The sequence below is a fragment of the Plectropomus leopardus genome, chromosome 18, assembly GCF_008729295.1.
Source record: "Plectropomus leopardus isolate mb chromosome 18, YSFRI_Pleo_2.0, whole genome shotgun sequence".
Lineage (NCBI taxonomy): Eukaryota > Metazoa > Chordata > Actinopteri > Perciformes > Serranidae > Plectropomus > Plectropomus leopardus.
The window spans coordinates 26,680,554-26,708,549 of NC_056480.1; the positions used below are offsets into that span (position 1 = coordinate 26,680,554).

Below are 27,996 nucleotides of genomic sequence, written 5' to 3' on the forward strand. Positions count from 1 at the left end.
TAAAGAAAATGACCATAATGCAGTGAAGTAGCATAAACTAAAAGAATTCAATGATTGTTGTTATTAACTTTATTAACAAACCAAATACATCAGTGTGTTTCTCTTGTTGCTCGTGCAACAATCTTGCAGATGCTTTCTTGTCTTTACAGGTTATCAAAAAGGTTGAATAAAAATATCAACATTTACAATAACATTCACAGACAAATTGCTATATAGACCCTCATATGTGCAAACCCACCTCTATCAAGGTTTTTGCAAAAAAAAAAAAAAAAGTCACTGTGCCTCAAACTATAACAAAATTATAGGCTTATACCACAAGTGATCAACTAACTATTAAAACAAAACTATTCACTAAAATGAATATTTTCTTTGGTATGTATTTCAAATACAGATGCAGTGATGAATGATGGGTAAACGATGTATGTCGTTGTCCAATCTTAAGTCTTTATTTGATCACGTCACCAGATGACAAACGTGCAGCTGGTGAAGCACAAAATCTGACAGCACTGATGAGGAGCAGAGCGCACCTTGGCAAGCCCAGCCAGCTGTCAGGCCATTACAACACCAACGCGGATCTAAGAAAAGAAAGGAGAAAAAAGAAGAGGAGTAGAAGGCTGCAAAGCTCCTGAAATTGTAATTTATTATTTTTTTTAACATATAGTCGCCAGCTAAAGGACAAGCCCCTGGCGCTTCCCTTAGTTTGCCAACAAACATGTAGCAGGTAAGCTAACATTAGCAGCAAGCTAGATAACCCTAACTTTTGGCTGTTGTGTCAAAAGTAAATTTTGCAACAAGGCATACATGTATCATGTAGGTTAAGTTATGGGCTGCTAATAAATTTAAGTCTCTACCCGATGGCTAGCCAATTAATGGTTTATTATGCTTAGCCTACTAATAGCCTGGCAGATGCTAGCTGCTCCTAGCATGAGATAACTGTTATATTTACATATTTTCGGTTGCAGGTCTTAACCAGTCAGAGACAGAAGCATTCATATAGGTGAGTACAAGTGTCTTTTCAGGGGGATTTGGGGTATCTGTTGGGCTGCCGTGCCCCTTTTTGTTCAAAGCTTTTCATTATTTTGGAGTCAGGTCGCTGCTGAGAACCTGCTTCATTGTGTGTGTGGACTTAAGTGGTTAAACTGCGCGCGTGCTGCTGTAGCTGGCCCGCTTTCAGGACATGATGTTGTTTATTGACACCTATTGCCTATCTCCCTTCTTATTAACTATCATCTCTTGTCTTTGTGTGGAGGACTGTGGCCGTGGTGAAGTTGTTGTTCTAAAAATGCCTGAAAAGTCCGCGTCATTTCAGCAGACAGTGAAATAGACAGCTGCTCTGCTCTTAGCTGCTCCTTGTCACATTTGTAAACCTTGACTATCACCTCAGCTAGCAATTTTTGGATGTGAAAACGTTCTGAGACTGGTACAATGCAACCTGAATGTTTTAGTAATATTTTCAATGGCAAGTTTTCTTTTAGTTCCCAGAATGTTCTTCTTAAAGTTAGAGTAACATTCTCTAAAAACATTAAAAATGTTAAAAAATATTGCTATTTTTGTATGTTTGTTTTTAACATATCACATTACATTATTTTTTCATTAAAAATGTTCTGTAATCTCAGGCCTCAATAACTCCCTTATCCCTCATAACATTGTGGGAACATTTTCTAAAAGAACATTCTATTATCTGTCAACATCACCAGAACATCCTCAGTGTCACAGTCATAGCGTCACGTCTTAATCAGTATTTAACCTTATAAGGACATTTTTTTTAATTATAATTTCCTGAAAACATTCCTTGACCGTTAGATTATGTTTTTTTTAAAAAAAAAACATTATTGCAACTTGTAAGGTTAGCCAATGTTGTGAGATTGTTCCCTGCTAGCTGGGATGGCACTATCCATGCTTCTGATCACTTTCTCTTTGACCTCTGCACTCTCCAGATACAATAGCTGAGGAGACACTTTGCCACTGTAAAAATCCAACACATTGTTGGCACTGTATATATATACGCCTGATTATTTTTGCATATCTAAGTGTGTGCATGTGTGCTTGGTAACTGAGGAACCCAAGGCCCCGTCATCATAACCTGCACTGGGGCCCGTTGTTACTACCTGTCACTACTTCCTGTGGGTGATCATTCAGCCCAACCTGCAAGAAGTTACCGATCATTTTCTGTGGTCCTTTCAGCATCTACCCACATTTCTGTTTCTTCATGGCTACCCATGGTGGATTTCATTTCCTGCTCTCGCTTTCTCTAATTCAGTTTTCCCTTTGCACAGCATGATAGGAAACAGACTCCTGATATCAAAATAAACCTAGAAAAGTTCCTTCCTGTATATGTCCCTGTTTTGTTAAGGCAAGGTATATGAGTTGCAAAGAAAATAAAAATGTCAATCAAGGCAAAAATGAATGAAACCACACACTGGCCTTTATTAACCCTATGGAATTTCAGCAAATTGTCTTGATTTCTTTCAAATACATGGGAAAAAAAGGCAATTAGCAACAAAAAAAGAAATGACCCAAAAAATAAAAATTAGTAAAAAGTACAAAAAATTAACAGAAAACAAAAGAATAAATTAATAAATTAAAAAATAAAAACAGAAAAGAAACTTGTAGAAAAGTGCTTTAAAAAATAGAATTCTATGAGATAATTTTAAATATATAAAATTATATTTTCTCTAGATTTTTTTCTTTTCTTTTTTCCCCTTGACATTTTCACCTTGCTTAAAAAAAATCTAAATCTACTAATTTCTTGCAATTTGTGGAACATTTCTTCCCTAGTAGCTTTGTGCTTTTTTCCCCATGTTTTTGAAAGAAATCACACCATTTTTGCTCAGGGTTTAAAGTTTCAAGTACTGAAAGCCTGAAAGTCTGAAAGCAGCACAGGAAAAGTGATGTTGCTCCAGGTTTCAAAGATTTAATGATATATTTGTCAAACACCACCAGTTTAAGCGTATAAGCCAAGACAACAGGGTACAGTTCAAAATGAGCAGCTGATTGGATATCTGCAAGCAATGAGAGCAACTTTTAAGGCAAGGAATGTGAAAATCAGAGATTCCTGTAAATCCCCCAAAACTAATAGATGGACTAGAACCAATGAAAAAATGAAAAAGGCAACTACTCTTCTCTTTAATGTCAGGCAGACATAGATGAGGCAACAGAGAAACAGACTCTCATTACTGTAACAAAGTAGGTTTTTGTGTACTAACGTTTTTGTGTAAACTGTACTGTGTACTTACTTTTTGAGTATTTTTTTTTGAATCAGCTATTTTAATTTGACTTAATTTCTTTCTTTATCACAAATTGCACAGCAATGCAATACAATTTAGGACCACTTTTTTAAGGGTTATGGTTAAGCATTGCTGTGCCCTGGTATTTTTTTTAAAGGTGCATCATAATGACTCACTGATTTAATGCACCACCCAGTGAGCATGCTTAACCCTTTGAAACCTGGATTGGCATCACTTTTCTTGTGCTGCCATCAGACGCCTTTCACATATATTTAAACCTTTGAACTGTCAGCAAAAGAGTTTGATTTCTGTTGGAAACATGGGGAAATGAGCAATTTTGCAAGAAATTTGTAGGTTTAACAAATTTCTTGCTAATTTCTAGATCAATAATTCTTAAGGCGGTCATTGCCTTCCCCGTGATTTTGAATGAAATCAAGTCAATTTGCCCAGGTTTCAAAGGATCAAAAGCTCATGGTGGATCTGCCAGTGGTGACTTCTGCATTCACTGAAAAACCTTTACCTCAGTGAGGTGTGTGAGGACTTTCTACTAAGTGGACTGGTTATAGTGGGACAGAATGACTGACTGGATAGGTTATTCTGTATTAATGTTAGCATATTTGTGAATAAACAGGCAGAATGAGGAGGACTTTGTGTTGCAAAAGACGTTCTGGGACTAAGAGTGAAAGCAAGTTTCATTTTAAGTCCTGTTCAGAGATGGCATAAGGCAAGGCAATGCAACGTGTTTTTGACGTACGGAGTGCACAACTGGATAAATACGACTGGACTGTAGTCGTACTGGAGATTGCAAACAGATGTCTTGATAGTAGATTTTTTATCATTTTGCTGTTTGTAAACCTGGTACCCGTTTACTTCAATTAATCAGCAATGTTTGCCATTTTGGGGCGGCACGGTGGTGTCGTGGTTAGCACTGTTGCCTCACAGCAAGACGGGTCCCTGGTTTGAAACCTCTCGTGGGTGGGGGCCCTTCTGTGCGGAGTTTGCATGTTCTCCCCGTGTCTGCGTGGGTTCTCTCTGGGGTCTCCGGCTTCCTCCCACAGTCCAAAGACATGCAGCTCAGGTTGATTGGTGACTCTAAATCGCCCTTAGGTGTGACTGTGAGCGTGTGTGGTTGTCTGTCTATATGTGTCGGCCCTGCGATAGTCTGCGAGGACATGCGGTTACGGAAAGTGAATCAATGAATGTTTGCCATTTTTGGAATCAGTGGTCACTGTGGAGGTATGCAGGCAAAACTTCACATAAAAAGAAGAACGTTTTCTTCACATATTCATTCATTATTGATTTTTTAGTAAATTTTTAATTGGACTTTATAAAATAAGCTGGTGTAAACTTGCTGTTTTTGATCAAACTTTTGCTAAAGGCAGTTTTGTGGTGTAGTTTGTTATATCCCAAATATTGACAGAAAGATTTGAATATTTATTGTTAATGAATATCGGTTCCAAATATTGGTTACCTGTCTCATCAACTACTAATAATCAGTATCAGCCCTGAAAAAACAATATTGGTTGACCCCTTGTCATTCTGGGGGTGAAGTATTCCTTAAATAATCCATAGATAATTGCTGCACTTGCCAATTTTTGCTCAAAACTTTCTGCACATTCAGAACATATCCCACATATCTGTGTTCTTTGAGGATCTGACAGTAAAGTAGCAGTTTAATTGAAAACAAAATTGTAAGTACTTTTGTCAATCAGTTAATCAGTAAAATGAACAATCAGTTAATCAATTAATCATTGTTTGAAAAAAGACATAAAAAAACAGATGTGTTTTTTTCCACAATCAAAGCTCACAGCAACATATCACTATCCATTAATTGATTAAATTCCACATGTTTAATTAAATTCGTAATGACCGATTAATTGATCATCCATTAATTGTTATCATCTCTGCTTTGGATGAGACTAAATTAAGCGGCTGTGTGCTGGTCTTCATTGAATGCAAAACACCGAAATTACCTAAACACACTTTTGATCAGGCATAAATCCCTTCTTTATGTTGCTTATTGTACACATAAATGTCAACCTCAACACAGTTTCTAAAATGTGGCCCAAATACACTGTCGTATTTAACAGACTAGATATCTTGGTTTTAGTCACTGCCGTGTTTCTCCAGTCCTCCTGCAGAAGCAGCCAACTCTCCCTACACTATCGTCTCTCTATTTTTTGGCAGATAGCAACCATAGCTTTTGAGGTTTCATACTGTAACTTACTTCACGGGATGCATTGTTAACATCTGAGTCATGTTTTAGCTGATCTTCAAAATAAAAGTATTTTTATATGGTGGGTGGGTTGAGAATAATTGATAACCAAGAGAGAATTTTTAAAAAGTGTTGTATTGCAGTTTCATTTCAGATAGTACAGGGAAATGGCACACAAATTAAAGCAGATGTAGACAGAACAGGGAGAACAACACAATCTCACGTTCTCACATGCTCATATAAAACCTGGAACACAGTGGGAAAGAATATATGTAACACATAATGATGATATATGACTGTGTAAGAGGATCTGACGATGAATTTTCTTTGAAGAAGCACGGTGAGCCCAGGGTGTGTGTGTGTGCGTGCGTGCGTGCGTGCGTGCGTGCGTGCGTGCGTGCGTGCGTGCGTGCGTGTGTGTGTGCTCACATATGGTGAGACTAATGTGTCCAGACACCTTGTGGGTCCCAAAGTGACTCTTGCAGTAACAGATCAATCAGGGCTGGCTGAGCAGACAAGCTCCCCACGCCTCCATTGTGATACCATTATCTTCCATTTAGGAAGGAAAAGTCATATTGATTCATGCCATTGTGTCACTGCAAATTTGGTTCTATTTTGCTCTTTCCAACTTCTCTGTTTAGCTGGGAGCTAAAAGCTGAAAGCGGTGGAGCTACAGAGGGAGGTTGTACACAAATAAAAAGCTACGTGCATGGCTTGAGTGGCCTGAGCAAATGTGTTTAAATTCTTTTAGGAGAAAGGCAATGAGTAAAGAAATGACCCAAAAATTAGTAAGAACATTTGTAAAAAGTTACATGAAAATTAGCACAAAAAAAAACCAAAGTTACAAAAAGTCAAACAAACAAAACAAAAACAGACAGGTAAATAACCTGAGAAATCTGCTTAAAAATATAATGGTTCTATAATATAATTTTGAATATGTAGCTATAATAATTATAAATATAGGTTTTCCCTAGTTATTTTTCTTTTCTTCCCTTTTCTTATTTTAACCTACTTATTTCTTGCTATTTGTAGGACATTTCTCACCGAGTTGCTCATTGCATTTCCCCCCCATGTTAATGAAATAAAATCAAACCAATATGTTTTGGGTTGGGTTGGGTGCTTTAGTTTGAAATACTGAAATACTGAACCAGATCTTAAAGGCTTAATATCAACACACACACACACACACACACACACACACACACACACACACACACACACACACACATACACACATATGTATATATATAAGCTGTTGTTTGGTGTAATTATTAAGGAGATAGTTCACCCCAAATAAAAAAAAACAAACATCTTTTCCTCTTACTTGTATTGCTAACTATTTTAACGTATCCTCATAGAACAGTTTGTTTAATATCCTACAAATTAGCGCCCCACGGATGGCGTTACATCCTTACATGATGTTGGTATGGATGTAAAGTTACAGAGGTTAGAATTAGGCCACATCAGTTTTCTTGTGCTGTGTTCAGATGCCCTTCACAAGCTGTTTAACCCCTTGAATCCTTTCTTTCAAATCATGCCTTGTTTTAAGTGATTTCTTTCAAAATCATGGGGGAAGAGGCACAAAACAATTTGGCAAGAAATCTCTGACAACATGCAAGAAAATAATAAAAGGTGACAAGAAAAAGACCTGAAAATTAGAGGGGGAACTAAAAAAAAAAGGAAAACTAACAAACTATACCATCCATCTATCCATCCATTTTCTGCAGCTTAACTGGGGCTGGGTTGCTGAACAGAGTATTGTTATATCAGTGTTTCCTCTACACTCATTTAGGAGTGGCGGCCCGCCACTCCTAAATCCTACCCGCCGCTCCTTCAAATGTCGTTATTTATTTATTTTTTTCTTTTTTTAAATTGCAAATACACCACCGCCGCATCACAGCACAGTCCTGCACTGCGTTGGGTGTGGTGTCGCGAGTGCTGAGGCAGATAACTATCTTGCTCCGTATCTACTCTTTGGGGTAGATACCACCGCCCCCTCCCACCCCCCAACAGAACTAATTGGTGCCGACATTAATTATACTCGCATCCAGGCATCAGGTCGGAGAGTCAGAGGAGTGTCGGCTTGAAAATAGCGTGCAACTTACCGGAGAAAAGGTAGACTTATTAGCTTAAGAAAACTTCTAATAGATTTTATTAGTTAAATAAACATTCGTAAAATATTGATGGCCAGCTAAGGTTACGTAGCTTAAGTTAATTGGGCCCGTGCCAACTCAACTCAGTGTGGCTAACGTGAGTAAACTAATTGATAGCATTAAGCAATATACACGCCATGATGTAACTGCTGACTGCATTTTCAGATGAGCTTGTTCAAATATTTTTCAAAGAAGAGAAAGACACCTGATGAGGATGGCGCTAGTCAGGTATCATTAGCCTTTTTACTGACTCAAATTATGATGGTTAGGTAAAAAATTATGTTCACACTTGTAATCAAATGTGACGTGAGTGTAAATTATCTAACGTTAATGTTTTATGTAATCGTATAAGACAAGTAACAGACAGGGAGGAGCAGTGGAAAAAAGTGAAGGAGAGCAGAGTACAGGAGGGGGAGTGCGGAGTGAAGGAGCAGGAGAGCAAAGTGATGGTGCAGGAGAGAGAGATGAGAGTAGAGAGAGAGAAAAACATAAAGGGAAACACAGGCTATCAGGCTGGGACCCTAAATGCGTTAAAAAAAAAAAAAATATATATATTGTTTCTATTTCTATTTGTAGGTAAAGACTGACTTGAGAAACAGGCTGCAGGGGGATCACCTTGCAGCATGTATGCTGCTGAGCATCAACGGGCCACCTCTTGGGGAATTTCCGTACAACAGAGCCTTAGAGCTGTTCTACAAAAAACCAAGAAAAATCCATTGTTCTGAGCCTGGGTGCAAACTTTGCCACTGATTACAGCCCCATCAAGAAATTATTGTTTATTGTTTTTATTATTTTATTGTTGAATTTTTGTTATTATTTTTTATTTTTACATTCAGCCTTTAAAAAGCGTCATTTCTTTACGCCGCCATGGCTCCCCGGAGAGCCTGCCCCCGCTGCTGAAAAAAATCCTAGAGGAAACACTGCATATAGTATATAATACATATATAATCCCTCCAAAAAAATCAACAACAAAAAATACAAGAAAAGAGAAATGACCCAAAAAAGTGCTAAAAATTTGGAGAAAGATTTTTATCACTTTTTGGGCTCTTTTCTTTTCCTGTCTTTCCTTTTAAGCTTATTTTAAGGTTGTGTCTTGTAACTTTTGTACTTATTTCTTGCTAATTTTCTGGGCTTTTCTTATTGAGTTGCTGATTCCCCACTCCTTATGGTTTGACAAGAATCCATTTTCCTCAGGGTTCAATGGATTAAGCGTGGATGTGCATGCACTGTATGGGCCAAAAGAGAGACAGTCAAAACTAGTGAGATGAATCCTTACACTGAGGACCTTTTGACAGAATGTTTCTATTGATTAGCCATTTGTTAACAGCCCGGGGTGCTTTTATCAAAAAGCCCAGTGTCCTCTGCACAGCGGAGTTTTGCTTTGAGAAGAATAGAGAGAATAGGACACTGCCTGCAGTTGGCCTGGAAAAGTGATGGAGGGCGGCTCTGTTGCCTCAGAGTGGGGGTGGAAGAGGAGGATAAAGAAAGCTGGAGAGGCAAGGGGGGGTGGAGGTTACTCTGTACTTGCAGCACCAGTAGGGACAGAGAAAGCCTTTCATGAACTGAAGAATATTGAACCCTCCCACTGAGATACAAGAATTAGTCATTGATTATTAGACAGCTATTGCCTGTGGATGAACTACAGCTGGCTGTTTATTGTTTTTCACTGTGCAGCCAGCACAAAGAGATGCCACAGGGACACGACCCGCATGCTGCTATCTTAAATATGTAATTAATGGCCGTGAAATGCAAGTGGTTATAGCTTGAATGATGTCCATAAAAAAATTCCATCATAGGTAGATGTAAACACAGGAATATAATAATGCATTGCAGTTAAATGCAATAAAGCTATAAACATTTTTCTGCATGAGTACAGTCCTCCTACTCATAATATTTTTTTCATAGAAAATCAGATGAGTTGCTTTGCATACCACAGAGAATTTGTTTTACAGCACAAAAGAGGACAAGACCTCTGAAGCATACTAATGGTTATGAAGTAAGGCCTATTGCGCAAAGTACGAGGGGTTCTTGGACCAACTAATTAACCTCTAGGGCGCTCCAAATACATTAAAAATAAATATTAAAAATGTGACCGACAGTGAGCGAGCAGCTAATGCAATCTCTATTGGTGTTACTGATCAGATGGCATGTTGGTTATAATTTACAAATTATGCAGTTAAAGCTCAGTCAAGAGCAAATCTGAATTTTTAGTTAACTGTAAAATACAGCACAACACAAAAACATGGGAAAAAATTGTTTGAGTAGAGTGGGACTATATAGAACTATAATTACGCTCAACATGTCATATATATTTGAGTTTATTTTTTCTTTCAAATGCACCAGAACTGTTAACTTAGTTATTAGAGTTACTGAAGAAATCTATTAATCTATTATTTTTTATTTGTCCTTTTGATTTATTTTGTTGTTAATTGCAGAAATTTTCAAAGTGAAGTTCTTTCCTATTCTTGCTTGATACATAACTATGCCTTACAGTCAGGGTTCTCTGTTGTGGTATTTTGTGCTGCATGTTGTGCCACACATTTTCAGCAGGAGACAGGTCTGGACTGCAGGCCGGTCAGTCTCGTACCTGCACACTTTTATTAGGAAGCCACGTTGTTGGAAAACATGCAGAATGTGGCTCATTGTCTTGCTGCAAGCAGGGATGTCCCTAAAAAAAGATGTTATCTGGATGGCAGCATATATTACTCCAAAACCTGTATGTACCTTTCAGTATTCATGGTGCCTTTACAGATGTGAATCTACCCAGTATGCCATGGGCACAAACACACTCCTTTACCATCACAGTTGCTGGCTTTTTAACTTTACTGGACAGACTGAAATGTGGACTCATCAGACCACAGCACACTGTTCCACTTTGTGTTAGTTCATCTCAGATGAGCTCAGGTCCAGAGAAGTTCTCCTTTTACAGATTCTGGCTGTAATAAAGTGTCTCACCAACAATTCTTAAAGAAAAAGAAAAAAAAAAAAAAACCAAAATGTTTCCATGAAAAATTGCCTTTTTTGAAGAAGAAGAAGAAGGAAACAAAAATACCCACAAATTTGGGAAAAAAATCACCAAAAATGTAGAAAAAATTAATGGCAGAAAAGTTTAAAGAGGAAAAAAATCACAAAAAGCCAAAACGTGTGCCTTAAAATTGCCGAAAATATTTAAAGATTAAAAAAAAATCGCCTTTAAATTTTTTTGTTTTCTAGAAAACATGCCTTTCAAACCTAAGATGTGTTTTCTTTAAATACCACCTCAATAATATTGATAAGAAGAAAAATAATAAATTTTATAAATACAAAAAAATTAATAAATAAAATAATATTAATAAAAATAGAAAAAAACAGCCCAAATATTGTTGTAGAAAAAATAGATATATGATATATGATATCTATCATGTCCAACAACAATTTGAAATGTGGACATTTCAGACCACAGCTGATTTTTTCCCTTTGTGTCAGTCTATCCCAGATGAGGTCCGGTCCAGAGAAGTTGCAGTGTTTCGGGATGTTTTTGATAGATGGCTTTCAGCCTAAAGGGTGAATAGTCTCGGCCATTCAATATCAGTTTTTAGCCTTGCCCCTCATGTGCAGAGATTTCTCCAGATTCTCTTAGTGATTGTAGTATGGACTGTTGGAGTAAAAGATTTTGCAAATCATTGCATTCTGTTTTTATTTATGTTCTACACAGTGTCCCAACTTTTTGGGGTTGTAGTTTGGGCTTTTGTACCCCGACAGTGTTGCCTGTACTGCCCATCAGCGGCTCAGAGAAGATTTTATTATTGTACAGGTCAGGTCGGGTGTCCTATATTAAAACATTTTGTCATGATAATTGCAGGTAACGTGTCAGTTCTGATGCTGAGCTTTGCAGGGGCGTAGTGGCTTTGCAAAACAAATTTTTTTTAAATTTTGCTTGTAGGATAATGTGTGGTTGGGGTTGATTTTGTTGGATGTAGACGAACTTCCCACTGAGCAAATACCCCAATTGCCATAGACTATTAAACACACTAGATCTATAAAATAGTGCAGGAATGAGTTCTACTAAAATCCAGAAATGAGTTAGCATTGTAGCACTCCTGGTCCCCCTATGTTGAAGTCAGTGGTTTTTGGATTTTGTTCTTTTGGTTAGATGTCTGAAATAAGGTCTGTGCTTAACACAAGCTCAAAAGACTTTCATGTTTTGTTCTACAACATAAAATACAACAGTAAATACTCCTAGCATGAATTTTGAAGCTGTTATGTGTCTGTTGTGCAACTGTGGTGTAATTATAGCCTAACCTTAGCTTTATACCTCTGGCAATTGCATTTAGGCTTCAAAAATCATAAAAGTGTTTTTTATGAAGATATATATATTAAATTGATATAGATATTAAGGCGGTGTTAGTGGAGATTATCTTGCCGAACAAAATTTGAAAAGATCATTAACTTACTGCTTGCTTGCTTATTTTCTGCAATACTAACAAATCAAATGGAGAAATCTTAACTTCCATGTTGGCCTCCAATTAAACATCATCACTGCAGCACTCTATTTAACAGTGAGACTGCAAAATGGAAAATGTGTTATGTCTTAGCAGGCAATCAGTGTGAAATTGGCAAGGACGTGTTGTCAAAGGTATAAAATACAATCCTGGTCCAATTTGAGCACATCCATGAGCCAAAGCACTGCACAGGAGTTTATAATACCAACAGACAGGATATTACTACAGTGGATGAGTGCGACAGTTTTATCCTCGAGCTAAATGATTGCCAGGCAAACAACAGAATTACACAGTTCGTGTTACAAAGTCTTTCTACCAACAATATGCACCCACACAGTGACCGCTGATGACATAGTGTGTTGGCGGACGATGTCGTATTGTGTTGCAGCAAAGGTTGAGCCAGATTTAATTGTATTGCCGGATGACTGTGGGATTTTTTTGTGTTTGTTTAGGGTTTTTTTTTTTTTTTGCCAGAGTCCTCTGCGTTGGTGGCCTTGCTGTGTCAACTCTTTAGTCTTATCAAAATTTTTAAGGCAGTGCTAATGTTGGTTTAAAAACAGCCTTGAAAAATCTGTTGAATTAAACCTGGATGGACATCAGTTTTTCTTGTTCTGCATTAAGAAATCTTTCACAAATATTTAAACCTTTGACACCTTTGCAAAAAGGTTTAATTCTCTTCAAAAACATGGGAACAGGCAATACGCATCTTACAAGAAATTGGTAAAAGGTGACAAGAAAACAACCTGAAAATTCATGCAAAAAAAGGAATGAAAATAGAAAGGATGAATATTAGGAAACTATCCAAAAAAAGGGAAAACATGTCTAACCATTATGTTTATGAATACTAGAAATAAATGTTTAAGATGTGTTTCAAAATATATAATATTTAATTTTTTTGCACTTTTGTATTTTCTTTTGTTGTTGTTTTTGTTTCTTTTGTTTTTCATTTTACTTCTTTTCTTTTTTGCTAATTTTCAGGTCATTTTCTTGTAACTTTTAACCAATTAGTTGCTAATTTTTGGATCATTTCTTTTTAAGTTGCTCATTGCCTTCCTCCCATGTTTTAAAAAAAATCAAGCCAATTTGCTTAGGTTCCATAGGGTTGAACACAGGACAAAATCTGCCAAACCTTCAATCATTATATTACCTTCATATTTTGATGAAAGTTTGAAAAACTTTGAAAACTTTCTGTCCCTTCTGTCAGTGCCTCTGTTAGCTTCTCACAAATAGAGACGTGTACATCACTTATGGCTTGTTTTAAGTGTTCTTATCTAACAGAGCTGCATGTTTCTGTGTTTGTGTTTCTGTGTCTGAAATGTGTGTGTAGAGCGTGATGATTAAAGAGATGTAAGGGAAGCAGGGAGGGGCAGCAGGAAACATGGGGTGTGGGCTGTTCTGGGACACAGCTCCCAGACCGAGCAACAGCCGGTATCACAGACAGGAGCCTCTCCACACATCAGGCACCCCAGCATGTTCACAACATGTTTCGTGTTACTAATCACTTTAAATAGTCACGTTGGAGTGCCATGCTTGGGCAGGGATGTTCTGCTCAAGTGCAGCACGGTTGTTACCTTTTAATGAAATCATCTTGATAAGTAACGTGTGGGCTTGACTTAAAGAGAACTCTGTTTGCTTCAAAAAGCAATATCTTAACCCTTTGAAACCTGGATCGACTCAGTTTTCTTGTGGTGCACTCAGACGCCTTTCAAAGGATTTAAACCTTTGAAAGGTAAGCAAATTGGTTTGAAGGAAATCCGCAACTTGGCTTGAAAAAATGACTGAAGACTTTTCCGTACATTACAGTCATGTATTCGCTTTATGGCTGGGCGATACATCAAATATACTTGATGCATCGCAGCATGTTCCACGTGAGATGTATAAAATGACAAAATTGCGAACATCGAGTAGTTATTTTATTCCACTGGCATGAGACTGGCTTTGGCATTTCAGTTCTCCCTCTCCTATGCCTCTCCCTCTCACAGACACACACACAAAGCAGGGCATTTGTTTGCAGAGTTCCAGAACTTGACTATTTAGTCACATTTTGTGACCATGAAACACCACTGTGACTTGCAAATACTATTAATATATAAACTGGGGAGCTGTTTGTTTGCAGCTTATAGTGAATTAATTATCACATTTAACAGTGCTGCGGTAACAGTCTAACTTAATAAGTGGTTGTGGCAGTAGTGTGAGCAGGTGAAGTGTGTGTTTTTCTATCTGCAGAGCTCCGATTGTGACTATTCAGTCACATTTCTGCAACCATGAAGCACCTGTGCAACTTGCAAATCTTTGTAATAAATGAACTAGAGAGGTATGAGTTTGTTTCCAGCTCACAGTGCCCTCACGTTTAAAGGCACCACGTTAACTGCATAACTGTTTGCTAACACTAACATCCAACTGGTGACAGGAAGCTTCAAGTCCAAAACAAAACCATCAACACCTTTGAACCATGGGTTTCCTCTTTGATTTATAAAATTATGACTTTATAATACGTTATTTAAATCTTTAAAAGATGAAACAGCATCAGTTTTCTTATCCTGCTTTCAGCACCTTTCAACCTCTAAAACCCAAGCACATTGGTTTGAGTTTCTTTTTTCCTTTTTTAAACATAGCTAAGAAGGCAATGAGCAACAAAGCAAGAGATTTTGTCACAAATCTCAAGAAATTAAGAAAAGATGACAAGAAAATGACCCGAAAATTAGTTACAAATAGAGAGCGAGAGAGAGAGATAATTAGTTCAGAATAAATAATAAAGGCCAGAAAACAAAAATATTAACAACAATAATGTAATAAGTATTAGTTTTAACCATTATAATACCATAGTATTATGATATTTATTTTTTCATTTTGTTGTTAAATTTTAAGCAATTTTCTTGTATTTTCTTCCCATGTTTTTTTTTTCAAAAAGAAAGCACGTACATGTACTTAATTTAACCTTACTACAACAGTATTTTATCAAAGTTTATTATAACAGTAGTTTATTTAATGTTATTATATGGCAGTAGCTACTTTTTAAATTTTATTGTAACTGTAGTTCATTTAATATTTTTTGATCATTTTCTAATTAATTTTTTTAATATTAATTTAGAGGAGATTTAAAAAATATCAGGATATTGTGTATAATGGTATAGCCTAAATATATTGCGGTGTAATTTTAAAGCCATATCATCGAACCCTAATTCACATATAAACTAACAAACACACGATGTCATTCTGTCTTTATCTCTGCTCTGCTAAAACATATATGTGTTAGTCAGCTGAAGGGATGCTACAGTCAAAGGAATGAATGGGCATGCCGGGCGTGTGGACCCAGCTGTGTACCTGAGTGGAAGGTCATAAAAGCAGCTCCATGAATCACCTCAGCAGGGTTATCCTGCCACAGATCCTCATGATTTATCCCCAGCAGGAGACACCAGCCATGAGAGGAGGTCAGATGCATATAGTAGGCAGCAGAGTACACACATGCAGCGCTCACCTGTACCTGCCTGAGCAATGGGCATGCACACACACATGCACAAACATATAATACACACAAATGTCGTTCTCACCCCCAAGGTCGTTAGCAGCGCAGCTTTCCCCTTGTTTGCTCAGAACCAAGACAAACTGCCAACAAAAGGCTGATAAGCAAAGCGATCCATCTTTAGCGGCATGTGGTGGTGCTGGTTGATTTAAATGGGTGCTAAGCAGTTACAGAGGACAAGGTGGGGGTGAGGTGACTCTGAGCCGAGGACTGGGAGGTAAAACGGTGATAATGTGGTTCTGTGGGAATTCCCCTGCATGGTGACAATGGGATTAGATATAGAGAGGAAAGCAATTTACTCATTTAGAGACATCTAATCTTTGTGATTTCTGTTGCCCTCCACAAACTCCAATCCCACATTTTACTATATAGCCAAAAATTAAGTAATATTATAGATTTATTTCTCTTCAAGATAGAACACTTCTATTTCCCACAGTTAACTTGCTTTAATTGAACTGTTTCTAAAGACAATGTCAGACCTAATAAACAAAATGAGAAAATAAATCTGCAATAGTTTTTTCTTTTTTCTTTTGTGGCCATTTGTGTGGAGAACCACAACAACCTGAAAATCATGTTTGATTTGCCAGGTTAAAATTAGCTAACATGTTAGCATGTTAGCAGGTGCCCATTTACACATCCAGCAGACACAAACCAATATCAGCACTTATTTGGATTCGTCAGGGTTCCTGTGGATGCTAAGTTTACAACTAAGGCCTTAATTGCCATTAAAATGCCTTAAATCAATCTTTCAAAGTCTTAAAAATGCAAAGAAAAAGGAAGTAGTATTTTCAGAATGTTTTTTTCTTGTTGCGCACTAGCATCATCTATACCAAAAATGGCAGATACATTAAGAAAGGTGACCAAGTTCTCTCAAATAGATCCTTGTCCCCCTTCATATGTGCCATTAGTCTTTCTTAGGGTGTGAAGGCATATTGAGCTATAAATGTGAAAAACTACCTGATTTCACAGCGGTGCATTGGGGCTATTGTAAACCAAAATAAAAAAAAGTATGAATATCATGGTCTTCACACATTGCCACTGTGCATCACTGAATCCCAAACAATTTCAGTGTTGCAGTTTAAGTATTACTTAACACATATTGTAAATGGGTATAAAAACAAAAATGCAATATGTGCTTTCAAGTTAACAGTATAGGAATATACAGTATGCTTAGATTGTGACAAAATAGTAACATGACTACTGTGTCTAAAGCCCGGTATACACTGTGCAATTTTGGGCTGTCCCAGACGAAAGATGATATCGTGACAGACACATGGCGATATCTTTGGTCGTGGTTCTGAAACGGTGGTCCTCTGTCACACAATGAGAGAGGTTTGAGGATGGCTGTTGTCACGGTCGTGCGATCAAAGACGGCCTGGGATAAAATTCTGACAGTGTCGGAAATTTGGGATGACCATCTCATACTGTGTGACTGCTAGTGGAGCGAGAGCCCCATGTAGGCTGGCAGTCTGTGTACCACTCCAACATGCATCCCTTTTCTGCATGTCCTCTCTCTATAGCTGTTCCATAATAAAAGCAATAAAAAGCACTAAAAATATTCTTTAAAAAAACAATGAACTTTCATGCTTACCATTATCAGTTGTTTCATACAAATATTTAAATGCAAACATAAACAGGCGGTGACTCAAAAGAAATATTACAGCATTGTCTTGAGATGATGCTATTTACAGAAAGCACATTTGCGGCAACACTCTGAAACAGAAGAGGATTTGAGGGATAGGACAGCTCAGCACAGCATGTAATGAGCTTTACATATTAATTGGTTAAATCCAGTCGCAGTCTGCCTGCGCAGTTACCTTTCCCATCGTACCTTCTCGTAGTTCTCACGGTAACCCTGGACATTTCTCCAGCGTTTGAAGTTTGTCCTTTTGACAACAAGTTGGAATGCAAATATACTGTGCCACTTACATGCTGTTAAACATGCCACCAAATCTCTGTGATGTTCATGTAAGCCGCCTGACTCATAATCTTCAGCATCGTCACCGTTATGAAAACATCATCATATACACGGCAAAATAAAGACGTCAGTATTTTACATGCTAACAGCATCTTTGACCTTTGGTACAAAAAAATGTTTTGTCCTTTCACTGCTTCCATCTCCCCATTTCCCAGAGACAGTACAAAAGCTTCCACAGCACTGTCCTGACAAGTGCTTATTAGTCTGGCCAGTGTCCCAGTTAGTGAGTGTGGAGGTGCTGCTGTCAGACCAGGAGGCCCAGGGCTCTGTGTGAATGCCGATCCATGCCAGCGTGACCCTCGATGCCATTAAATTCAAAGTGAGCTGGATGTTGATATTCTCTCGTAGGCTGACCAGGACTCTGTGGTGTCCTGCAGTGCGTCGCAGTTATAACTTCTGTCAAAATCTTTAAAAGGTTTGAGTATCTGAGAACACAGGTCAAAGAAGGTGCATGATAACTCAAAATCTAAAACAAATACTGCAGTAAATAATAAAATTAATTTATGCATCCTACCTTATATAAAAACTACAATGTTCAAAGGGTACAACCAAAACCAATAAATAAAAATCGTAGTCACTGTGATGTCACCCATTTGTTTGTAGATTCCTACTGGGACCTTCGAGTCTGGCATTTCTGCTGTTGCCATTTTGGATTTTGGGAGCCAAAATTGACCATATTTAGACTACAGGGTGGATGCTAGCTGCCTAGCTTGGTTAACACGTTGCATTAACAGCTATGGTTAACTGTTTTAATGCAAATTTTTGCTAGCAAGTGTCAAAATACACACAACATTTCAGGAAACACTACAACATTTTAGAAAACATAAGCCTTCAACATGTTACAAAACAAAACAACATTTCACAGCATTTCACAGCATTTCACAAAACACAAAAAAGTGATATATCTATGGCTTAATGAAACATACAATTCCAACATTACCTTCTGGCAGCCAGGCTCACGACCAACAACTGCTTCACACTGTATTTGCTACAAAGGGCAGCTTCTCATTTCAGCTGTGTCTACAGCATATAATTATCTCTTTGCAGTGTGTTGTGATGAAGATGTGTGATATTTCTTTGAAACACCACCTTCATGAAGGCGATGTTAAAAAGTAAACATTATATACTAGTTTATCTTTTTGATTTTGATGTCTGTTGTGCTCATTACAGTCGGAGAAAATACATTTGACACTGGTCTGCACATATGTCCACAGCTGTGCCGAACATAGCAGCATTTGACTACTACATTTTGACTACTCTTTGATGTATACTTTTGAAAGCAGGTGGGTGTAAGGCAGAGCAAATGGTGGTATGAATAGTTCACCATCAGCGTCAGTGCATAACAATGAAGGAACTGTAATTAATATTATCATCATGTGTTTTCAGCATTCAGTCATTTGCAAATTGATTAAGGCCATTTTTAATGTTTTGAATCTTTAATGATCTTCTTACCTTCTCTAATTTGGGAATCACCAACTTATTTCATATCCTAAAAAAAGAATTCAAAGTCTTAAATACTTAAACACCCTTGGAGGCTGATTAAATTAGACAAGAGGATTATCTGCTTATAAAGAGATTGTATGCTTTATGTTTTTAATAATGCTAGTGGAAATATGTGACTTTTATGTAATAACTTGTGCTAATGGCTTCATTGAGAAATGGGGCAGCCCTGTCACATTCCTTTATTGTTAACAAGGACAGGGTTGGACAACTTGATTTTGACTTTCACTAAGTGTGTGTCGTAGAACATGAATCATGTAAATGAAAGAACCTAAATTAAAATGTGTTAAAACAACCCACAAATAAAGATCGAAATTGAAACCAGAATTTCTAACAGTACGTTGTAAGAAAAAAGAACAACAACAACAAAAAGTCTAGGACTGTTTCAGTAAAGATTTCTGGTTTTTAGCAGATTGAAAGCAAAATTAGCATAAACCCTAGACCTTTGGCATTTTCACTTTGCAGTACTTTTCTGAAACTAACGCCCAAACTCTGAAAGAGTAAACCAACAGGATGCTAGATTAAGAAATCTTAAATAAATAAATATTAAATTTTTTATCCCCTCAGATGCAGAAATTTGTCACAGTTTCACTGTGATTTGTGAAGGTTCGATGTAAATAAACCATTATTTATGTTATGTGTTGTTTAAATCAATGAGGAGCTGAGACCTCCGCTGTGTAGTAAGTAAAGACGGTGCTCGAGTATGAGCTCATAAAAGTCATGTTGTTCTTTGAGGCCTGTGTTTCAGGTACTGAGACCTGTAAAGCTGAGTAATTTCACAAAGAGATGAGTATCCAGGGGAAAAAGCCCAGTGACACTTACCAGCAGTTTAAAGCCAGTGAGTACAAGGACGGAGGACAAGAGTCTCTCTGTACTGTTTCCCACATATTTAGATTCTGTGTGTGGAGGTAGCTAATGACAAGGGTCAGCAAACTTTCCCTTTGTCATTTTCTTTTTTATCTTGTGAGTGTGTGTGTGTCCCTTTTGGATCAATGTGTGTCCCCTCACTAAATTTGGAGTTTTTTTGGATACTTTTATCCAGCACAGGCAAAACTCTTCACGAGTTCTTTTTCAGCAGCAGCAGTTTGTGAAATTTGATTCGCAGGGTCGATCCAATCAGAGCTGGTCTGATCCAATTGATGGATAAGAGGAGCGGCTGTTGCAGAGGCGAGTAGATGCAAATTTTTATGATCCAATACAATTAACAAATAAGTTTTATTTTTCCTGATGTTCTGCTGCATGTCTGTGCCCAGAGTATGCTCTGCACTCTGAATGTGGTGTGATGAATAACCAAACAATATATGTATTCTAATAGCACTCCTAATGAAAGATCCAGCTCTAATCTTTCATTAGCTTATGCTTCAGCATTTTTTCAATTTGCTGTCACATCTCTCCACCCTGTATTAGTAATAACAAATAGCTATTTAACCCTTTGAAACCTGGAGTGACATCACTTTTCTTGTGCTGCTTTCAGATGGCTTTTACAACTATTTCAACCTTTGAGGAAATTGGTGCAATTTCTTTTAAAACAACGGGGGAAAAAAGGCAAAGAGCAACTTGGTAATAAATGTTACACAAATTGCAAGAAATAAATAGATTTAGAAAATTATTTTAAAAAGCTTGGGAAACATGTCTTGGGAAAAGAAAAGTAACAAGGGAAAAACTATATTATTATAATAATTACATATTTAACATCACGTTCCAAAAAATATATAGTTTTAAGCACTTCTTCCAGGTCGTTTCCTTGGTATTGTTTTTCAAAAATAATTTAATAATAATTTTTCAGTTGTTTTTTGGTTTTTACTAATTTTCTGATGTTTTTTTACGTTTTACTAGTTTCCAGCTAATTTTAAGGTAATTTCTTCTTTCACTGCTCATTTCCTTCTTCCCATGTTTTAGACAGGAAGCACGTCAATTTGCTCAGGTTTTAAAGGGTTAAAGTTCTGTCACAAAATTGCATTGTTATGTATCCTAAAACATTTTTAAGTGGGTATACAAAAAACCCCTTTCTTAGTGGTTATACAGCTTGTTACTGCGTATCACGTAGACCACTGTTTAAAACTGAAATTATGTGGGATGTCTTTCAAATAAAGGGGAGTTAATTAATTTCAGAGTGTTCAAATAAAGGGATCTACAATACTGTACTGACAGGAAAAAAAGCCGAAATGAGTCAAATCAAATTAACACCACATTATTGGCTACTTATTAAAATTCAATTCCAGATGCAAACAGATATGACGGTGCGCTCATGCATGACAGAGCTAGTAAAACAAAACATTAACATAATTTTGGAAAAGATTAGTTAGATTATGTACTTATTAACACTTGGCTTGGATCAAACCAAGACAGCGAGAAATCAAATAAGGCACCCACAGTCACACAGACTGCTAAACAAAGACAAACCCCCTGCAGACACCGAGGGCAAGCATGCAGGCAGGAATAAATCAGAGCTCCAGCCAGGCAGACGAGGCGTATTTCACACTCAAGAAGAGGCCTACTCTGCGCAGCACCAGGGATCATTAATCTCGAGGAGACAAGCCCTCTGGCCCGAAGCTGGCATAGGTAGACCTGAGCCGGCTGGGCCCGGGCCACGAGCCTACAACGCTAATGGTCTCATTGTGTTATCAGTTGTCAGATAGTACAGAGCTGCTGCTGTTGACCTAAATGGAAAAGTACCCCTGCTAAGAGCCACAGGCCCTTGTGGAGCCACGGCAGCGGTGTTTGAGCTGGATCTGGAGCTACGCTGTCATTGGATCTGGACAGCCAGATAAGATAGCGAGGGCAAAAGTTTGGGCTCTAGCATGAAACTGCCACCCAAGGGAGCAGTGTTGGGCTCATTATTCAGAAGGAGTCACATCTATTATTTATTAGTCATTACTCATTTAAAAAGTAATTTCTGGATTTCACTTATTATTCCACAGGAGCTGTGACTGCTCTGATTTCTCTCCAACATCACCAACTTCACGCTCCCTTCACTTGAACATAACTCAGAAGCCTGCGTGCTCAATCTGATGATCAATGAGGACTAATAACACTGATTTGTAGCGTTCTGGATCAGTAGAAATATTTCACATGAGCAATGCCTGAAGTTAAAAGCAGTTTAGAAGTAAATGCAACATGTCAACACTTAAACCATTAACACTTAAACCGCACTGGCCCTCATTATTTCCATTCGAAGGCGGCTTAGACGTGTTCTGCCAGTGGTAATGGAAAGGCAAGCCCCTTATACATGGGAGCGGCCATGTTTTAGGGATTTCTGGGAGATGGTAGTCCACGATTTCATAGGGGAATTGTGGAATCAAAACTTCCGGATGATCTGCTCAACTTTTGAAGAGTTATACAGTATGATGCAATAACACCTCTTGTCAGCACCTGCTGCATCATGATGGAGACAGTTCCCATAGACAAGCACATAGCCACAGCATGGATTTTTTAAATCAGCTGAGATACCACCTCATGTGAGTATCAAATTTTTTTTCTGGATAATTATTTTTTTATTTTTTTAAATTGACTTGTTACCATTAGGTGTTTTTTACATTCCCAATTTCAATTTGCGGAATTTGAGGGTTAATGATAACCCTCCTATTGTTGGTATGAGGGTATTGGCAGTTATCAGCAGTGAGTTCTGACAATCTATCAAAGCTACACTTGTCATTGGATGACGCTGCGATGAGCAAATGAGGTGTAAATCTGTATGTCGCAGGTTCTGTATTTGATTTGACTGATGAATAAAGGGCGGACACAGAGTGCCGTCAGCATCAATAGACTCTGAGCAGCAGTGACTGTGTTCAACTGACTTATTTGTTTTACTCTATTTGTGTTCTGCATGAGATGAAGTGGCAAGGCAAATTACGATGGCAGGTTAAGACCAGCAATTTGCTGAAACAAAATCACATTGGCGTGTTCTCAGACGCTGGTGAATTCAGCACGACAGGCACATGCCATTATATTCACTCCAGCCTCCATGTGTGTTTGTTCTGAAGTGTCTCTGCCAGATGCCAGAGGAGCTTACCAGTCACAGCTGGAGCAGACAGGACTCCAGAGTTCCTCAAAGCGAGAAATAAACACTAAAAGTACCACTCAAAGGGAAAACAATTAGCCAGCCTGCACTCACAGTAGCAATTTATTTTTTCCATTGCAAAATATGCAAAATTAGATTTCATTTGTATTTCCGTTATTGTAGAAAGAACATGTTTAAAAATAGGCTTTGTAATGTGTTTTATTGTATGAATAAAGGCCACAAGCCAAAACACACTGGTCTGACAATAATCTTGTTCCTTATACTACAAGTTTGCAGTTTTGACATGTTTAGTCTTCTCCTCATCTCCAGCGCCTTTTGTAGGTACAGTAATGTCAGAATTCCCTCCTCTGCTCTGGCATTTATCAGGTTGATGCTCATTGATGAGCGACTTCACAATTGAGTTGTTCATTTGATTGCTGTGTTACAGTGGCTTTGCAAAGGGAACTAAATCGAAACTTTAATTTGGCTCAGCATTCATTGTAAATCAATGTTCTGACATCTAGTATCTGTCTTCCTTTTCAGTGACTCCAATGCTGGCTGGCTTTTCTACACAACTGACTCAATCAACCACAAAAACAACAAGTCAACCTATTTAGAGTTTCTACTGTGGTACATAATGTAGCAGAGCGGGTTTTTTTGCCCATTAATTGTCACATGGCTGCATTCAGTGTGTGATTTTTGCTTGAGTGTGCATTTCCTACCTGGCTTCAGCGTTGATAGCGTTGTGCACAGTTTTCTGTGGCTGACGACGTGCCTTTTTAGCAATTAGAAGTCATGCATTCTATCAGTTTTAGTGTGGCGTATCTACCTACGCTCCTTGTTTTACAGGCCATCCTCTGGTGGAAAGATCCGAGCCATGTTGTATGCGTTGAACCTGTTTGTGGAGGTGTGCTGGTGTATTTCATGATGCTAACTTCATGTGGCTTCTCTTTGGACTACAGCTAAGCATGACTCTTTATTGGTTTCCGTTCTGCTGTTAGAAGTTAGCCAGTGGCCGTCTGGTGTCTGTTACCCCTCACTTGCTGAATTGATCAACTCTTTGGTATGCATTTGCCAGATTGAATCACTTAAAATTTACGTACAACTGCTAATGGGTTATTTAGTGCTTCTGTGCACTTTCAGACTAGGCTGTGCATCAAGTTTGAGGCCTGTTTCAAATCACAACTTATCTAAGATCACTTTCCATATAGAATATGTATAGACTGATTTTAAATATGACTATGGCTATTTACCTTATTTATGTTTCAGTCTCTACTGCCTTGCTGTCAATTTTCCCCCCTTCGTGCAGAGCTTCACCCTGACACTCACAAGCACTGCTCGTGTTTTCAGCCACAGAAAAAGATAGCTGAGATAAAACAGTCAGGTGATGCACTGAACCATGTCGTTGTGAACTGACCAGGTGATCATTATGTTGTAGGTCAAAACACAAATGGAGTGCGCACTGTCTGTGTTACCACTGTGTCATGTGTTTTACTGAACATCCAACATGCAGCAGCTATTTAGAGAGTTAATGCTAAAAATGCACAAAAATTGTTAGGATATTGTTCTTTTTAAAAAAACGTGCCTGTCCGCACATTTGGATACTAGAGTGCGGCTAGGGCTGCACATTCCTGTCCGAACCAAAGGAACTGAGTCCAAGTTTTGTAATTGTTTTTTTGGGGGGGGCACAGTGCTAATGAGTCTTTAGACTATTATACCTTTACATTGTTTGTTTAGACTGTTTAAAATGAAAGAGGCTGTGTGTAGAGTGTGTTTGAATCAAACACCAACTGGGCCGTGTGTGTATACACCAGCCTGGTGACCGAATTACACACACAAATATGAAATTATCTAGACAAACGTGTTAAATAACACAACAACAAATAAAGAGTGGAGAGGAGTGCAGTACAGACTGGGTGAGTGGCACTAAACAGTAATGAGGGTGGGGGAAGTGAGACAGTCATTATTTTTTGGGGTGACAGTGGTGTAATCATGGCAGTATTCTGTGCAGGCAGAAATACAGCACAAACACACTACTGTACAAAGACCTGGAGATGCTTAAATCTCTGGGATATTTTTACCAGTCTCCTATTTTAGCGAAGTGTCTTCATCATCAAGGGTAACTGGAACATTGTCCTTGCATCCTGCTGTTATTTATGACCCAGCTTCATAATATACCACAAAGAACAACTGACAGAGCCTATATCATGTACACTTCCCACAGCCGGCTCACTGTAAATCCTCTCTCTAAACTTTTCACTCTCTGTGCAGTGTGCATCTGAAAGTGTGTGTGTGTGCATGAGAGAGAGAGAGAGAGTGATGAATGGGGACTCACAAGAGTCCAGCCACTGTAATACAGTTACCAAGCCCCTAAAGAGCTCTCAGACAGGTTGGAAAAAAGTCACAAATAGAAAAAGTGTGTTTTAAAGGTTTTGTATGTGACATTGTGACATTCAGAGCAGTAATATAGCAGCAATACACTATTTGCCATAAAACAATATAATGGAGTAAAGGTGTCCTGAGCAGTGAATGAACTCAGGCTACCTCTGTGAGTTGAATTTCGAGCTTCTCAGTTGTTTGTTATGGCAAGCTACACTGGCTAGCTCATCATTAGCACTTTGCACTCTGCTTATCAAATTGTTATCTCTGATGTCGGGATGGCGTTGACTTAAACCGTAGTCCCCATCCTCTGGTTCTCCCTGGTTAGCGCTTTAAGCTTTGTCAGTACTGTTTATGAGTTGGCACTGTTATGTTACTTTCTAAGTATTGAGAGCTTCTCTGTGGTTTGTTTTGGAAAGACATTCCAGCCAGGCTCATCTTCATCACTTTGCAATGTGGCCGCTTTGGCACCAAGTCCATGCCAAAATTGTTAAAAAGTGATGGTAATCATTTTTCTCAAATACTTAAGCACTTGACTTAACCCTTAAACAACTGGATTGTCATCAGTTTTTTTGTGCTGCATTCAGACGCATCTAAACCTATGAAATCTGAGAAAATTGGTTTGATTTATTCTCCAAAATTATGGAAAAAAGGCTATGAACAATTTGGAAAGAAATTTTTCGCAATCTGGGAAAAAAAAAAAACAAAAGTATAAGATGATAATGGTGATAATGTCCAGATATTTTCATGTATAAATATAATTATTATTCTTTTTTTAAGCACTGTCTCAAGGTCATTTTAATTTTTCTTATTGCTGTTTTACTTTTCTTTATTGTTGCTTATTTTCAGGTAATTTTCTTAACTTTTAAATTTCTTGTAAATATTTTGGCATTTTTTTAAGTTGGTCATTGCCTTCTTCCTCTCATACCTAATTTTACAAGTACATTTTGACTTTACTTGAAAAAGTTGATTTGCTTGAATAACTGAGCTGCCTTTACTTGGAAGATGTATTTCTTACATACAACAAATTAGGTTGGTCATACAAAGACCTTTAAAAATCTTCATTCTTATAAGTAAACCAAGCAGAATGTCCAGAGCCAGTTTTTGGTGTGTCCATTCTGGGCTACTCCAACATGGTGGTGCAACATGGTTATATCTGTAAACAAGTCAGCACTGTTGGTGATATTTATGCATTTAGTGCGGAGGCCCTTTAATGATCACCCAAAACAAAAAGTACCTCAGGTGTTATTCAGGAAAAGTAAGATTCACACAACACACACCACCACAGCAACTATACGTATGACAGTATCTCACCAAATTACCCATTGTCTCCTCTGCTCCCCCCTCCTGCTCCTCTCTCTTTTCCTCCTCCCTCCCTCTCACTAAACAGATGGAGGTGTCACCGGATTTCCACCTAAACACACGCCAGGGCGGAGCTAGCGGCTTCATTTGCATGTTCTGGAGTGAGGAGTTGTCTGTTCGGGTCACAGAGGTTCCTCTGCTGACCCAGCTGTGCGGTCTGACTGCACGCAGAGGTCAAGGGCAGGTGAGCGGTGACGGGCACAACGCGCTGCACTGTTTCTCTATTACTGCAGCCTCTGGACACGCCTCTTTTGCCTCTCTTTTCAAGCTGATGAAAATAAAGTACTGTTTTTGGCTTAAGGGATCAGTTCCTTCTATAATAAAACTGTGTCTTTATTTTCTCTGCCTGCAGTGCTGCTGCAGAAATGTATCACCTCTCATGCGATGTGAACAGGGCTGGGTGTTGAAAGACAGAAACAGAATGGATTCTCAGCTGATGTGACTAATTATAGACATATTCATGTGATCAACATTAGCAGAAGTTGCCACAGTCGCTCCCCCTCTGAGTGGCACAAGACCACTGACCAACCATCAATAACACAGGCTCTTTTTTAGCAAGTCAAAGCTTTTTTTTCCCAATGCAGATAGTGCTACAAAAAGCAGATGCTTTTTTTTCCACCGGAGACATTGCTGTGTTTCCTGTCGGGATAGTGCCACAAAAAGTGACTGTTTTTTTTAGAGACATTCCTGTGTTTCCTAATACAATAGTGCTGTGAAAGGCAGCTGTTTTTACAGAGACATAGTTGCATTTCCTGCAGGAATAGTGCCAGAGAAAGTGGTTGTTTTATACAGAGCCATTGATGTGTGTTATGCCCAGATATTGCCACAATATCACAAGTGGGGTTTTTTTTGTTTGGTTTTTTTTTAATGATAAGACAGGATCGTCCCACGAAAATTGGTTGTTTTGTCCAGAGACATAATTGCTTTTTCTGATGGTATATTGTCATTAAAAGCATGTATTTTAAGCCAATGCAGTGTCTTTTTCTAACAATAACCAATTCTTTTTTTATGCCTAATCCTAACTGCACGTTAACCACAGCATTGTTGAAACATCATAAAAAGTGAAATTACAGTGTATCCACTGCATAATAGAGTACAAAGTTTATGTGGTTTGCAGAAACGTGTATTGCCAATATTTTTAGAGGTGACTGGGTTGTACAGGGATTTTCATGATTTGC

The 27,996-nt window shown here is 38.1% G+C and overlaps 1 long non-coding RNA gene across 1 annotated transcript; it reads left to right on the forward strand.

Moving 5' to 3' along the window:
- The first annotated feature begins 522 nt into the window (after positions 1 to 522).
- Positions 523 to 26,894, forward strand: LOC121957505. The gene is made up of 3 exons (XR_006106785.1): positions 523 to 721; positions 963 to 997; positions 26,847 to 26,894. It is a non-coding gene; the product is annotated as an uncharacterized LOC121957505 (long non-coding RNA).
- Positions 26,895 to 27,996: the final 1,102 nt, after the last annotated feature.